Here is a 12,112-nt window from a genome sequence, read left to right as displayed (position 1 = left end):
AGAATACTATAGTATTCATTGGTGGACACTTACAATTTGCCCAATTTTAGCATTACAAATTTGCCTGGATCAATTTAGGTGAAGCCTAACAGATGTTGGTATGTTCGAATATATGCTTCTTCAGTTCTTTTTTTTCTTTCATCCAGGTTAATAGAAAATGTACCCATTTAAAATAGTTTTTTTGATGTTCATTTATTTTTATATATTTTTGGGTACACCCTAAAGTGACCATGCTGCCCTATTACAGCTCTTCTCCTTTTCAATCAAATTGAAGGATAGTGCAGACCCAAACCCCTTTAAAAACCTCTATCACATACCTAAAAGAGAATTATACAAGTGGCTTGGTTTTTTTAAATTCTTTTTTTGCTTTATTGGGAACCTGTCACCAGCCTCCAGACTTGTAAACCACAGTACCTTATATGGCCAGTTTCCTTGTTGCTGGCCATGTCTTTATAAGTTTCCAATGAAACTGGCCTGAAGCCAGAAAAATGAGCTTATATTCTCAATCAGCATCCAGTCAGGGGGTGGGGTTTTCGTCACAGCAGTCACACAGGCACTCCCGTCATGGTCACCTAACCACACCTCCTTATCTCCCTGTACATGCATCTGACCCCTGCCTCCTCTTCCACTCCCTCGTCTGGCCAGTGTCTTGTTCGAATCCCTGCGCATGTGCAGTGTGCCGGTCATCTATGCCCCGAGCCCTGCACATACTGCATATACCAAAATATATAAAAGACATCTATAGGGTAAATATGTCACTCTTCTGAGGTTTAACCACAGATGCAGAGAATACAGGTGCTTCTTCAAACTGTAAGCTGACGGGTTGGTTGGTTGGGAGGGACATTCAGATGTCTATAGCTTCTGAACAGTGGCACAAAGAAACACAGTTCTGGAGAATCAAATCTTTAATATCACACTAGGATTGTGTTTCCAGGTGCCACAGAAATAGAGATACCCATTGATTAAAGTTACAGTCAGGAATGTGGAGCTGTATATAAAAATGGCACACTTTTATTGGCGATTTGACAGTGGATATCTCCAGTTCTGTGGCTCTTGAAAACCCAATCATGTCTCTTTAATATGACAGTAGAACTGTGCGTTTTCAGGTGTCATGGTTTAGAAGATCTAGCTGTTTGAATTTAGCCACTGTCATGACATCTATACACATGTTACATGTGGAAGTGGGATGTATACAGCCATGTTTCATGCATGGGTTAAGGTACCACTGGCGGCATAGTTTCCTGTTATGGACAATGTATATTCATGTATTTCCTTATGCATAATTTTAGGTACAGTTACTTAACCTAAATGCTAGAAAGCTTATAGTCGCATAGAAAATATGTAATATCTCTCCGGCACACAGGTAGAGGATGTGTAATTTGCTTACCGTGCACAAGATTCTGAGCTGTCCTAGACGTTCACCACTTTTGTTTCCAGAGTAACAATGTTCAGCTGTGATACTCTCGTTCTGTAGCATTTTTATATGACTCCCTTATTAATGGGGAACAAGAGAATTGAAAATTTAGAGCACTCGGCAGGCCTGGCACATACTGCTTCAGGTGCGTTTTTGGAAAAGAACGGAAGAGTAAATGGCAAAAAATGTCAGAACAGTCTCTTAATGTATTTTTAAGATCTTCAGCTGTTCCTCGTGGCATTTTCTTGGACTTTGATATCAGCGTTCGACATCTAATAGTGCAGCACTTTTCCCTCACATTACATTTGTACTTGCTGCTTCCGGAAGAAGCGAGGTGTGCGAAATACATGTCGGGTTGGTGACACCCCTTGTCCTTCTCCACATGGTCTGTATGTATACTTACTCTATTATGGCTGGCTGTCCTGAGGCCCTTTTTGGGCACTGGTTATTTGCATATAAATATACTAAATAGTAATCTGCAACCTCTGATACATAGCTGAAAAATATGTGTATTTGTACACTTATTATAGCCAGGGTTTTTTATTATTGGGTCCTTGTGGATGGTGATTCGGGAAGTCTTCAGGGTGGTTGTATCCCTTGTGCTTTTTGTTGCAGTGCCTGTGCAGTATACATTCAGATTTATGTATTCATTTTTATGCATAATGTATATATCTATTTATTGTTTACATTTTTATTGTTTATTCTATTTAAATAAAGATTTATATTTTATATCACATGTTTGCTTCTGTTTGATTCTATATTGGTAGGTTATTCTCATGTGTACACAGTAGCGATTAGGTTGCATCGTTTTGTTGGTGATTTACAATAGTATTGTTGGAGGAATTTAGTTTCAAGGCCTCAAACTGTAGATTACAATAATGATATGTTCATATGGTGTAATTTTCCTATATTCTATGTATATAGAATATATTCTGCTTGTTACTACTAGGGGATGATGGCACTGTTTTTGGCTAGTTCCGGGATATCAGTACTCCGGAGAAAAAAATATGTAAATGAGCCTGAGGCACTCAGGTTCACGTCACCTGAGCGCCTCATGGCTCTGCTGTACACTAATTATGCACATCCCCCCACCACTCAATATTCACCGCTCTGTACAGCCTGCAGACAGACAGTGACCTCAGCTGACTGCCTGAAAATCTCGTGCCTTCAGGTTACACAAGGATGGAGTCGGGCAGCTAACATCACTGGCTGTCTGTGGGCTCAGAGGGGCCATGAGGCGCTCAGATGACTAGAGCTTGTTCATTTCTCTGGAGTACTGATGTCCTAGCCAGAAATGGTCCCATCATCCCCTAGAGGTAACCACCAGACTTGTAAGGACAGTCTAACACTAGTGATAACCGGATTTAAAAAATCTGTTTGGGTTGGGGTACCAAACACTGACCCAAACCCCCATCAGTAACACTTGTGATGACATCATGCCGATGGCGACTTGCATTTGAAGAGTTGAATGATTGCAGGTTTTAATGGTGAAGGGGGGAGGTTGTTGAGCCGAACCAGGGCCTGAACTTCTAATTTCTTAAGTTATGTCTGCTCAACACTATTAGATACCAGTAGACAGAAAATTAATATAAAACTGCACTGGATAATTGTCACCGTTTCACTGATGAAACATAGGCAAGTTTTTCATCATCTCAACTGAAGAGCCTTTTGTTAAAAATCTGCTAGGAAATAAAATGTAACTTCGGTTAATTGGAATTTTCATAAACTTTGTCCAATACGTGTACAACATGTACGTTTTTTTCATTATTTCCTTTTAATATGTAATTATTTCTTCCTCTTAACTTAGCTGAGAAATCAGTTAATAGCATTTGGCAGTCATCCTTGAGGCACAGAAGAGGTTAAAAAGCTAGTCTTCTGGATAATGAACCTTTAGCAATGATTGCCCTGAGCTAACTTTCAAGAAGTTTCGGCACGCTAGCTGAAGGCTGTGGAAGACATAGTTGTTGATGATCGAATTGTCTAAAGATGTCAGTAGCAGTGGTGCATGTAAAACAGTTCCCAGAGTTCAGTAAGTGTTGCCAATAATTGGTTACCCTGCAGTTAAAGTAAAGATGAGATCTCTGACATTACTCTCAGTGTGTGTCTTCTGGAATAAGGCCGTCCGCTTCTTGACTTCATAGCCGACTTTTAACCACTTTCTTCCTCTTTTTTTTTTCAACGGACTCAAACTCTTCTTGGCGTCTGCAGGAAAAGGTGGAGGTCAAGTTCTCTGGAGGCCAAAGATGGAAGTTTGTGCTGTGATAAAGAGAAGATAGAGGAGGGTCAGACAGGTTATCAGTAGGGTTTATATATTCAGCCATAAAGGTGTTCGGAGAACAGCTGCTTCCTGACCTCTCCCACATAGACTAGTTTTAGAATTTCGCAAAACTGATCTTTGCTTGTGATTCTTAGATTGTATCTTATTGTTATCCACGTTACCTTTGTGCCTTTTGTAATCTAACAAACCCGCTAGGGAGCTGCAGTGAATATAGGTTCCTCTTAAATTAAAAGCTTTCTAATTTATCATTCCGACTTTAGATCTGAAATTAGCAAAGAAAGTTTAATTCTTTATGTAAGAAACAATTAACGGCAGAGGTTTATATCAATTAACAATGAGTTTAACAATTAAAAATTAAGGAAAGAGCTAGGGATGAAGAAGATTACCAAAAAACGAATCCTTAACATGTGCACTGCCAAAAAGATTTTGTTATTATGAATTTTATAGCCGTGATGCCAAAAAAAATGAAAACAAACATGGCCAAAAAAAATTATAGAAAATTCTTCATGGCTGTTATTATAATGTTTACATTCAGAAGATCTCATGCCCCCCTCATCTTGTTGACCCCTCTTCCATTGAGTCCCCTCCACCTACAGTTTTTCATATTTTGTCCCCTCACTCCCACTCATATTGTGCATTACATACCGTTATCACATACATACATAACTGTATCGTAGTCCTTTGTCATAACAAAAAAATGTATGAAACTGTGCACGTTATATTTATATGGAGGATGCCACAGGAAACACTAGTTATAGTGTAGAGAGGTGTGTCTAATGGATAAGTTTGTTAATCGCAAAAGCATTACTGTTTGACTAAAAGTTTGGATTATACATAACTACAATTTTAACAATTGTTAGGAGTGTTCACAATGCAGCCAAAAGTAACATGAATTACCCACTTAACCATGTGTTCTAGCTTATGAAACTGGTTATGGGTTAAAGCAGGAGAAGGATGATAATCTGAACAGAGGGGATAGCTGTACTCCGATATTGGCAGATAATGTGAAACAAGCATTGGATATTTGTGTATTCTGAAGAAGGTGTTCTAAGACTTGATTTTTGTTAAGCATCCTAGGGATTGCTCTTCAGAATGGTGTGGTATGACACCTGTCATTACAGCAGTTGAAGGAAATCGGGTTGAACTGCTATACCAAGCACAGCCACTATACATTTCATGGTTATAAAGAAGCCATAATGCTCATATGCAATTTTTTAATAACAGTTTAACCACCAATCTGATATCAATTCCCTAATCCAAGGAAAAATTACTAATATAAGAATCCTGAATTCAGATCTCCAAATATTTTAGATTGGAGATTGCAGATTTCACCAATGTGTTTGACATAATATGTTACCCGTATGTACTAAATTTGGCCCGTAACAAGGCATGAGCTGAAAAATCTTCCTTATAAATTTATTTTTTAAAAATTATGTGAAAACTGTCTCATTACCATAACACTTAGCTACACGGTATCCTCCCAAAAAAAAAAACAAAGTATGTCACAAAAATGCAGTTAGATTTATCACATTTTAGGATCATAATTTCTTCATCAAACATCAGCTTTGTATTATGACCCTTTGGGGATATGCGTTTTAATGAATATACCTTTATTTTTATGGACTTTTGATGAATATGTCATTTGTGGAATACCTCTCGCAGGGACCTAGTCCCATTGGTTATATTAGTGCGTCGATAGGACGTGGTCACCTAGTGGTGTTCTACTAGGTAACCAGTGTTGGATTATAATAATGGAGGCTTGGGAGTTAACCAGGGACCCAAACCTTCTAGGGCGAAAGTCCCCCAAAGGTCCTTAAACCACAGATTGAAAGCAGGCAGAAGGGACAGATTCTCCATTCCCAAAGAAGCCTGATTTTAGTACCATAAGTAGGAAGGGAATTCCAGGGCCCACAGCAATGTAAATCTGCCCCTGATGGTAACCATTGTCCATCCAAGGCTTTTGTTTTTTTCTGTCCATATTGATGGTAACTCATGGAAGCGAGTGCCACCCCCCATCATTTGAAAACAGTCCGATTGTGGAGCAGCACAGCGAGTATAATGGATCAAATCTAATAGTGGGTGCACGCCTCCAACAAACCCAATGGTTTGTAAGGTCAAATATAAAAAAAATGCAGTGAGGCAGCACTCCGGTAGGTATAAAGGTGATCTTTATTCACCCATAGCAAAATAAGGTGCAACGTTTCAGCTCATCCATAGAGCCATTATCACCTTTCTCCATCATTTGAATGTGAACAGAAGGAAATGTAGTGTGCGGTATTACAGGCCACTCTAAAACTATGGGGAGGGGGGGAAGGTTTATCATGCGTTTTGAGGTAAAACTGTTCTAGTTGTCCATGGAAACCAATCAGAGCTCAGCTTTAATTTTATTAACAGCTGTGGGAAAATGTAAGCCAAGCTACAGTTCTGCTACAGAAACTTCTGACAAATGTCCCCCTATATTTTTGAATTTCTTCTTTATGTCGAATACTACAACTGCCTTTAAAAAGAAAGGTATGTATCAGACCCACAGTACATAGATATGTATTATGCAGATTTATTATTCAATATTCTACAAGAGTAGGCATTGTGAAACCAAAAACTTTGGTTTCAGTATCAGTAGTCTAGTGTATGGACCCAAGGAGAAAAAAATGCTAATGCTTTGAATTGTAGAGGCTTTGTCGAATTTTTCATAAGATTTGATTCATGTTGGCATGGAATAGGTCCAAATATTGCTCTAATTGTCCTGAAGATTGTTATATAACCCCCTTTGGTCCTCTAAAACACAGATTTAAAAAAAAAAAAAGATCCTATCTCTTCGAAATTTTTTAAAAGTATTTTTTAATTTTCTCACGCTCATCTCCCCCTTCCTAAGCACTGGGATGCATCACAGCAGTAGCTACGTGCCATTTAAAAGATATGTCTGAAGCGAAACAAAAGAGAAAGTCTAAAAAATGCCAGATTTGTACTGAATCTACAAACCAACGTATAAATGATCTCTTACCTCTGTTTTATTCTATATGCATCCTTCCTGCAGTAAATCCACCATTTTTCTCTCTGAAATAAACCAATATCATATAATCAGCTTTTTGTTAATGTGTAAATAATTAATCATTTTAGGGTCTAAACTTTTTTCCTGGTACTGTGGTTATTAATATATCACCTCCCCACATATCTGCTGTGTCGTTACGGGGTTGCCAGCTTGGCAATTTTTTCTTTATTGGCCGCGGCATTGTGTAATAACGTGAGATAGCAAAAGTAAATGGCTTTCAAAACACTGTCTCCAATTTTGAGTAAATAAGCTATCAGAATGTACTCGCCTCACCAGCGCTCATTTCATTATTTAATTAGCGCCACAATGTCTGCACATCCAATTAAAAAAATACAGGAAAAATATAAATGGCTCCCATAAATTGTTCTGGGTTGACTTGGTGTCTTCGAGTCTGCAAGACAAAAATTAATTGACAAATGTGTGCGTCAATGAGCTTCTGCTCAGGTGACAGAAAGTGCTTCTTTCTGCTGCTTCATTTGCATTTACAAATTAAATTATATATTCAGACACTATATATCGAACTGCATCGGAGACTGTATGAGACACTATATAAATTTATGAGAACAACTGTATATAATAAATGACCAATGAGAATATTTCTGGTGACACACACACTCCTCCTCTTTTATATTCACTTAAATTAGCTTTACAGGAGTTGTATGAGGTTACAAATAAAAAGTGGCGCCATTTTTGTACATGAGATGGATTTGTTATTGCAGCTTCATGTGATGAAATTTGAGTTGTAATACCAGTCAATGCCTAAAGTCATGATTGGCAGTGTTTTTCGAAAGTGGCAGCCATTGATCCCATGCAAATCAAAGGAAATATTCTCAGCTTTTGCAAGAATATGCAGGGGTGTCGCTAGACGCTGGATCGCTTGGCTGGAGCCCCGATCTCCCCGGGTCAGCAGGGCATTCCTCCCCTCTCTCATCATGATATGTGTCCTCAGGACACAGATCATGATGCGTAAGTGTGCATTTAGCACACTTCTTTCCCCTGCAGGACCTGTAGCCTCCAGGAGAATATCGGTACTCAATGGCTACAGGACCTGTGATAATGTCATGATCATACGACCTGCAAGAGAAAGCAGTGCACAGAGCTGCAATACCTCACTGATGAGGTGAGTGGTAGACATGATATGGGCTAATTGAGGGAATAGGGGAGAACATAAGGGGTAATTGTGTAAGGACATTACTGGGGGACTCTGTGAGGGCACATTGCTGGGGGTGACTGTGTGTGGGCACATTACTGCAGGTGATTGTGTGAGGGCAAATTAATGGGGGTGACTGTGTGAGGGCACATTACTGGGGGTGACGGTGTGAGGGCACATTACTGGGGGTGACGGTGTGAGGGCACATTACTGGGGGTGACGGTGTGAGGGCACATTACTGCAGGTGATTGTGTGAAGATATTACTGCAGGTGATTGTGTGAGGGCACATTAGTGGGGGTGACTGTGTGGGGGCACATTAGTGGGGGTGACTGTGTGAGGGCACATTCCTAGGGGTGGCTGTGTGAGGGCACATTAGTGGGGGTGACTGTGTGAGGGCACATTAGTGGGGGTGACTGTGTGTGGGCACATTACTGCAGGTGATTGTGTTCAGATATTTCTGCAGTTGATTGTGTGAAGATATTACTGCAGGTGATTGTGTGAGGGCACATTAGTGGGTGTGAATGTGTGGGGGCACATTCCTAGGGGTGGCTGTGTGAGGGCACATTAGTGGGGGTGACTGTGTGGGGGCACATTACTGCAGGTGATTGTGTGAAGATATTACTGCTGGTGACTGTGTGGGGGCACATTCCTAGGGGTGGCTGTGTGAGGGCACATTAGTGGGGGTGACTGTGTTTTGGCACATTACTGCAGGTGATTGTGTTCAGATATTTCTGCAGTTGATTGTGTGAAGATATTACTGCAGGTGATTGTGTGAGGGCACATTAGTGGGTGTGAATGTGTGGGGGCACATTCCTAGGGGTGGCTGTGTGAGGGCACATTAGTGGGGGTGACTGTGTGGGGGCACATTACTGCAGGTGATTGTGTGAAGATATTACTGCTGGTGACTGTGTGAGGGCACAGTCCTGGGGGTGACTGTGTGAGGGCACAGTCCTGGGGGTGACCGTGTGAGGGCACAGTCCTGGGGGTGACCGTGTGAGGGCACAGTCCTGGGGGTGACCGTGTGAGGGCACAGTCCTGGGGGTGACCGTGTGAGGGCACAGTCCTGGGGGTGACCGTGTGAGGACATTTCTTGGGACCCGTTCACACGTGGCACCAGGTGGGCCTCTGTTTGATTGCATATGCGTTTCCCGTGAAATCGGTAACGAGCACTTGTACTTGTATTGTTTAAATGCAAGTCAACTGTGTGAATGCAGCCTTACAGTATTTTGGGGAGAGTGTTAGGGGTAGCAGCAGGATAACACTGTCAGAGAACCAAGATGTAGGGACAATGAAGAACATGAGATGTTGGTCTGGTGAAATTCACAGGAAGGAAACGTGGAAACATGGCGATGCTGGGCCTAATGGAGAAAATAGTGGACACGTCACCTGCAGTCACTGGATGTAAGAAGTAGGGATTTCACCTGTGTTTTTGTAGCTGTATATACTGTCTGTAAAGTTGATATTGGCGCAACCAAATGTAAGGGAGTTATGTACAGGACTGGGCATTAATAAAAGTGCGAAATGCATTGTTGCCCATGCCCCGGATCTTTTACCATCCAAGCAATGCCCCTCAGTATACATGAGGGATAGCTGTTTCTTCCCACCCTATGACTTGTTTTTTAATCTGCAGACACCAATGTTAATTGATAGTTATCACTGAACTAATAAAACACAATATTTAGATTCATCCTAAACCCTGCACCCCTAGAGAACAGATCTAGTACCCTGTCACACATATATAGTAGCAGCTTCATGGTGGACATTACCCAGCAGTATTGAGCAGTGTAGTCATCATTGGTGTGAAAAAAGTAAAATTATTAAAGGCTTTTGCCACTTTCACAAAACCTTAACCAGTTCCCGACCGCCCGCCGTGTACGGTCGGGTCGCGCTGCATGGAGAGGGCTCACGGGCTGAGCCCTCTCCATAGCCGGTAACTCTTTGCTGCATATTGCGTTCGCGGGTGTTATCACAGCGATGGCTGCCGGCAAAGCTGCCGGCAGCCTCAAAAAGATAGCGGCGCATGGGCGCCGCCATCTTACGTGGGATCGCCGCTCCCCGTGATGTCATCGGGGAGCGGCGATCTGTCTCCATGGTAGCCTCAGGTCTTCCGAAGACCCGAGGCTATTTCGTTTTAACCCCTTCATTACAATGTGCTGATAGCACATTGTAATGAATGAGGAGGAAAATCCCCATATACTGCCATACTGTAGTATGGCAGTATATGATAGGAGCGATCAAACAACCTAGGGTTAAAGTACTCTAGGGAGTCTGAAAAATAGTAAAAATAAAAAAAAGTTAAAAAAAAAAAAAATTATAATAAAAAACCCTAAAATTTCAAATCACCCCCCTTTCCCTAGAACTGACATAAATATAAATAAACAGTAAAACTCATAAACACATTAGGTATCGACGCGTCCGAAAATGCCCGATCTATCAAAATATAATAACTGGTTTTCACTGCGTTTAACCCCGTAACGTAAAATAGCGCCCAAAATCGAAAATGGCACTTTTTTGCCATTTTGAAAAATATAAAAAAATCTATAAAAAGTGATCAAACGGTCGTACAGTCCTAAAAATGATATCATTGAAAATATTATCAAATTTTGCAAAAAATGACACCACCCACACCTCCGTACAACAAAGTATAAAAAAGTTATTAGCGCCAGAAGTTGGCAAAATAAAAAAAATAATTTTTGTACAGAAGGTTTTAATTTTTGTAAATGTATGAAAACATTATAAAACCTATACAAATTTGGTATCCCCTTAATCGTACCGACCCAAGGAATAAAGTAGACATGTCATTTGGGGCGCTCAGTGAAAGACGTAATATCCAAGCCCACAAGAAAATGGTGCAAATGCGTTTTTTCACCATTTTCACTGCATTTGGATTTTTTTTTATTGCTTCCGAGTACATGGCATGGAATATTTAATACCATCACTATGAAGTGCAATTTGTTACGCAGAAAAAAAGCCGTCACACAACTCTTTACGTGTAAAAATAAAAAAGTGATAGATTTTTGAAGGTGGGGAGTAAAAATGGACATGAAAAAACAGGAAAGGGCCCGGTCTTTAACCGGTTAAACTAATGAAAATGAATATTTAAATGGAACCTGTTACCAACCCCTTTGCTTCTAAACCAACAAACATACCTTATACGGGCCATTATGTCTTTATAAAAGGCCAGCAATGTCTTCATCCATGTTTTATTCTTGTTCAGCTACCAGTTAGGGGGCTGGGGTGTGGGAAGCTGCAGTCAAGCAGACAGCCACCCTCAAGGCCGTCTCGTTTGGTAACCCCCGTCTCCTTCCCTCCGTGTAGCTCATTCAGGCCCTGCCTCTGATATTTGTCACCTCCCCATCCTCCCACAGTCACTTTTTAAATATTGCTCATGTACAGTGCGACTGTCATCTCCCCTTCTTCTCTGCGCATACCTGGAGGGAGAAACGCACACCTTCTAGCCGGCTGATCCGCTGTCACAATATGCATGGGCACTGTGGGTTTCTCCCTCCTGGTACGCACAGAGCTGGTGAGTAAATGACAGCTGCACTGCACATGCGCGATATTTGAAAAGTGACTGCCGGAGGGCGGGGAGTTAACAAATATCTGGGGCAGTGCCTGAATTGGCTGCACGGAGGGAAGGAGGCAGGTGTTACCGAATGGGGCGGCCTTGAGGATGGCTGCCTACTTGACTGCAGCTCCTTTTGCTAGTAATTGTGGTTATTTTGGGGTTTCTACGCCAGGTAGCCCTGATAAATAGACTTGTGTGAGTTTGCGCATGACCAAAACATGCAGGCTTATATTTTTACAAAGGCTACATCTATTACTGCTATGAAGAGACATCATGGAGACATAACACTTTGTTGGTGGACTCAAACTATTTGTTAAAATATAAAATACATTGAGATGCATTGGTCTCTACAATTTCCAGGCCATTCCAGTATGCACATTTTGGATAAGTAATTCTTCATAGTAAATCAAAGTGTGAAGACAAAAGATGTGAAACTGTTGTCCACTCCTCGGCTCATATTAGTTGGCAGCACTTACAAAGTCCATATGTTGTCTTAGTATTGCTATAATTAAGCCAAAGAGTCATGTCAGATTGGCCTTTTCCATCTGCTGTATGATCTGTTTAGGGACTAATTCTAGAGAAATGACAGCTGACCTTAAAATGATTCATTCTGTTAACAGGCGTGTTCTGAGGGAGCCATTGCTTATGCAGA

At 41.1% G+C, this 12,112-nt stretch overlaps 1 protein-coding gene and 1 long non-coding RNA gene across 5 annotated transcripts in view; one reads left to right on the top strand and one right to left on the bottom strand.

Annotated features, from left to right (window-relative positions):
- IL1RAPL2 (interleukin 1 receptor accessory protein like 2) overlaps window positions 1–12,112 on the top strand; it is a 578,794-nt gene that overhangs the window by 226,959 nt on the left and 339,723 nt on the right. The window lies entirely within an intron of this gene.
- On the bottom strand, window positions 86–11,421 carry LOC140077266 (uncharacterized). Of its 2 annotated transcripts, XR_011849744.1 has the most exons (4): window positions 11,042–11,421; window positions 7,010–7,132; window positions 6,694–6,746; window positions 86–3,670 (listed from the first exon to the last, which is right to left on the bottom strand). It is a non-coding gene; the product is annotated as an uncharacterized lncRNA (long non-coding RNA). The 2 variants fall into 2 exon arrangements; XR_011849743.1 differs by lacking the exon at window positions 7,010–7,132.

Source organism: Engystomops pustulosus, chromosome 9, assembly GCF_040894005.1.
Source record: "Engystomops pustulosus chromosome 9, aEngPut4.maternal, whole genome shotgun sequence".
Lineage (NCBI taxonomy): Eukaryota > Metazoa > Chordata > Amphibia > Anura > Leptodactylidae > Engystomops > Engystomops pustulosus.
The sequence above is the reverse complement of the archived record's forward strand: the minus strand, read 5'-3'. Positions and strand labels throughout refer to the sequence as shown.